This window comes from Pleurodeles waltl, chromosome 8 (genome assembly GCF_031143425.1).
Source record: "Pleurodeles waltl isolate 20211129_DDA chromosome 8, aPleWal1.hap1.20221129, whole genome shotgun sequence".
In the NCBI taxonomy this organism is placed as follows: domain Eukaryota; kingdom Metazoa; phylum Chordata; class Amphibia; order Caudata; family Salamandridae; genus Pleurodeles; species Pleurodeles waltl.
Genome location: NC_090447.1, coordinates 189,400,298 through 189,404,997, shown reverse-complemented (window position 1 = coordinate 189,404,997; position 4,700 = coordinate 189,400,298). Strand labels below are relative to the sequence as shown.

General features: G+C 42.8%; 1 non-coding gene across 1 annotated transcript; it reads right to left on the bottom strand.

Moving 5' to 3' along the window:
- Positions 1–1,485: 1,485 nt before the first annotated feature.
- TRNAT-AGU (transfer RNA threonine (anticodon AGU)) lies at positions 1,486–1,559 on the bottom strand. Its single transcript has one exon. It is a non-coding gene; the product is annotated as a tRNA-Thr (tRNA).
- Between the last annotated feature and the right edge of the window lie 3,141 nt (positions 1,560–4,700).

Below are 4,700 nucleotides of genomic sequence, written 5' to 3'. Positions count from 1 at the left end.
CTTAGGATTCCCTGGTTACAAGACAGGTGCTTTAAGCACTCAGCCACAAGACATCTTAGTCTTCAAATGATAGAATAACTAATTTAGTTCTCATTATTGGTTCTCAATGCCTTCTGTGGAGTCCTCTTTATCTGTGTTATTACGTTAAACATAAAAGAATTCCCCATCACATAAGAAGGGTACCTAAGTTTTCATTAAAAAGTACTCATAAAAGTAGATCACAGTTTTGGTGGTTCACAAATTATTATTGTAGGGGATTGCATCACTTTTCTTCTTCAACTCTAGGGTTTTATTTCATATTGATCTTCCTCTTTGATATACCCTTCAATTTACATTCACAGTCTTGCTCCTGTCATCTCGAAAACACTCTGAATTTTATTTCGTATTAAGATGAACTGTTCAATAGTAAGTTGACTCAAATTTTTCATTTTAAACTTATACCAAAGGATCATCTAACGAAAATAATCTGTTATTTAACTATGAAAAGGAATAAGGTGTAATTGAGATTTGAACTTGGGGTCTCAGGTTTATGAGACATTTCGTTTAACCAACTAAACACCTGCACCTTCATGCAAACCTTTTTTGGAATTGATAGCAGAATGTAGAGCAGTAGAAATCTTGTTTTTCAATTTTCTTTTCTAAGTTGATACAACTCTGTTGTCAGGTGAGAAGACCAAATTTATTTAAGAATACTTCCTTAATGAGTGACTTACCCTACTTATAGAATATTGAATTATGTGTTGTGAGTAAAATGGATTAGTTAAATTGAACTCTCAATTTATTTGTCGTCTCTTTCCTTTTCTTTGACATTTTCTTTTCCCCTATTCATTTATGGTATTGCTTTGGAATTCTGCAAAACACAAAGTGTTTATTTCATTTGTAGATCAAGCATTCTAAAGTCAACAGAACACTACTCTTGTTTTTAAACTTTATTGAATGTTTACTTGAAGAAATTGAATTTTAAAAGTTTGGACTAAAACTAAAGTGTTGCTGGAATTTAAACAGAGGACATCCTAGTTATGAGACAGGAGCTTTGACCACTAAACAACAGAATCTACTTATCTTACAAATATTGAATAACTGACTTAGTGGAGATGACTTGTCCTCAGTGCCTTTAGTGCAGTCTTCTTTATCTGTGGTGAAACATTGAACAGAAAAGGATTCCCCATCACTTAACAAGAATACCTACATTTTAGTTAAAAAGTACTTATAAAAGTGGATTACATTTTTGAGTGGTTTACAAATAATAATTGAAGAGGAATACATCAGTTGTCTTCAACTCTAAGGTTTTAGTTCATGTATACATTGCTATTTGATTTACTCTTCATTTTACATTCAACGTATTGCTTCTGTTACCATGAAAATTGTCTGTATTTTAGATTAAGATGAACTGTCTATTAGTAAGAGGACTCAGATTTTTCATTTTTAAATTGCATGAGACAGTATCTAAGGAAACTGATTTGTAATTTAGGAATACAAGTATCAAGGTGCCGCTGAGATTTGAACTCAGGACCTCCTCTTTACTAGACAGGCACTTCAACCAGCTAAGCCACAGCACCTGCATGACAAAAGTTACTGGAATAGTTATCTGAATGGAGTGAAATAGAAATCCTTGTTTTTTAATTTTCTTTTCAAAGTTCCCACAACTCTCTTCTTAAACACTATAGGTGAGAACACTAAATGTATTTAAAAATATTTCCTTGAGAGGTGGCTTACCGTTCTTATAGAAAGTCTTGTGAGTGTAATGCATTACTTAAATGTAACTCTAAATTGAATTTTCTTCTCTTTCCTCTTTGCTATAATTCTCATTTCCCTTATTCATTCATTGAATTGCTTTGAAATTCTGCAAAATACCAAGTGCTTTTTTCATTATGAGATGAAGCATTCTACAGTGAACAGGACACTACTTTTGTTTTGAAACTGTATTTAATATTTACTTGAAGAAATTCAATTCCATAAGTTTGGAGCAAAACTGAGGTGCTGCAGAGATTGGAACTCAAGATTTCCTGTTTACAAGACAGGCGCTTTAACCACTAAGCCACAGCACCTCTTACTCTTAAAATGATTGAATAACTGACTTAGTTGCCATTGTTGCTTTTCAATGCCTTCTGTGGAGTCTTTTTTTATCTGTGTTGTTACGTTAAACATAAAAGAATTCCCCATCACTTAAGAAGAGTACCTAAGTTTTCGTTAAAAAGTACTCATAAAAGTAGATTACATTTTTCAGTGGTGTAAGGAAATGCCTCCTTGGCATGGTTACCCCCTGACTTTTTTGCCTTTGCTGATGCTAAGTTTTGATTTGAAAGTGTGCTGAGGCCTGCTAACCAGGCTCCAGCACCAGTGTTCTTTCCCTAACCTGTACTTTTGTTTCCACAATTGGCACACCCTGGCATCCAGGTAAGTCCCTTGTAACTGGTACCCCTTGTACCAAGGGCCCTTATGCCAGGGAAGGTCTCTAAGGGCTGCAGCATATCTTATGCCACCCTGGGGACCCCTCACTCAGCACAGACACACTGCTTGCCATCTTGTGTGTGCTGGTGAGGACAAAACGAGTAAGTCGACATGGCACTCCCCTCAGGGTGCCATGCCAACCTCACACTGCCTATGCAGTATAGATAAGTCACCCCTCTAGCAGGCCTTAGAGCCCTAAGGCAGGGTGCACTATACCATAGGTGAGGGCACCAATGCATGAGCACTGTGCCCCTACAGTGTCTAAGCAAAACCTTAGACATTGTAAGTACAGGGTAGCCATAAGAGTATATGGTCTGGGAGTCTGTCAAACACGAACTCCACAGCACCATAATGGCTACACTGAAAACTGGGAAGTTTGGTATCAAACTTCTCAGCACAATAAATGCACACTGATGCCAGTGTACATTTTATTGTAACATACACCCCAGAGGGCACCTTAGAGGTGCCCCCTGAAACCTTAACCAACTACCCGTGTAAGCTGACTGGTTTTAGCAGCCTGCCACATTCAAGACATGTTGCTGGCCACATGGGGAGAGTGCCTTTGTCACTCTGTGGCTAGTAACAAAGCCTGTACTGGGTGGATATGCTTATCACCTCCCCCTTACAGGAACTGTAACACCTGGCGGTGAGCCTCAAAGGCTCACCCCCTTTGTTACAGCACCCCAGGGCATTCCAGCTAGTGTAGTTGCCCGCCCCCTCCGGCCACGGCCCCACTTTTGGCAGCAAGGCCAGAGGAGATAATGAGAAAAACAAGGAGGAGTCACTGGCCAGTCAGGACAGCCCCTAAGGCAACCTGAGCTGAGGTGACTCTGACTTTTAGGAATCCTATATCTTGCAGATGGAGGATTCCCCCAATAGGGATAGGAATGTGACCCCCTCCCCTTGGGAGGAGGCACAAAGAGGGTGTAGCCACCCTCAGGGCTAATATCCATTGGCTACTGCCCTCCCTGACATAAACACACCCCTAAATTCTGTATTTAGGGGCTCCCCTGATCCTAGGAACTCAGATTCCTGCAACCTAAGAAGAAGAGGACTGCTAAGCTGACAAACCCTGCAGAGAAGATGGAGATACCAACTGCTTTGGCCCCAGCTCTACCGGCCTGTCTCCCCACTTCTAAAGACACTGCTCCAGCAACGCTTTCCCCAGGGACCAGCGATCTCTGAATCCTCAGAGGACTGCCCTGCTCTAGAACGACCAAGAAACTCCCGAGGACAGCGGCTCTGTTCACCCAAGACTGCAACTTTGTAATGAAGGAGCAACTTTAAAACAACTTGCGTTTCCCGCCGGAAGCATGAGACTTGCTACTCTGCACCCGACGCCCCCGGCTCGACTTGTGGAGAACAATCACTTCAGGGAGGACTCCCCGGCGACTGCGAGACCGTGAGTAGCCAGAGTTGCCACCCCTGAGCCCCCATAGCAATGCCTGCAGAGGGAATCCGGAGGCTCCCCCTGACCGCGACTGCCTGTTCCTCAGATCCCGATGCCTGGTAAAGACTCTGCACCCGCAGCCCCCAGGACCTGAAGGATCCGAAGTCCAGTGCGGGAGTGACCCCCAGGAGGCCCTCTCCCTTGCCCAGGTGGTGGCTACCCCGAGGAGCCCCCCCCGCCTGCCTGCATTGCTGAAGAGACACCTTGGTCTCCCATTGAAACCTATTGAAAACCAGACACGTGTTTGCACACTGCACCCGGCCGCCCCCGTGCTGCTGAGGGTGTACTTTCTGTGCTGACTTGTGTCCCCCCCCGGTGCCCTACAAAACCCCCCTGGTCTGCCCTCCGAAGACGCGGGTACTTACCTGCTGGCAGACTGGAACCGGGGCACCCCCTTCTCCATTGAAGCCTATACGTTTTGGGCACCACTTTGACCTCTGCACCTTACCGGCCCTGAGCTGCTGGTGTGGTAACTTTGGGGTTGCTCTGAACCCCCAACGGTGGGCTACCTTGGACCCAAACTTGAACCCCGTAGGTGGTTTACTTACCTGCAAAAACTAACACACTCTTACTCCCCATAGGAACTGTTGAAAATTGCACTGTGTCTAGTTTTAAAATAGCTATATGTGATTTATGTGAAAACTGTATATGCTATTTTGCTAATTCAAAGTTCCTAAAGTACCTACCTGCAATACCTTTCATTTGAAGTATTACATATAAAATTTGAACCTGTGGTTCTTAAAATAAACTAAGAAAAGATATTTTTCTATACAAAAACCTATTGGCCTGGAATTGTCTA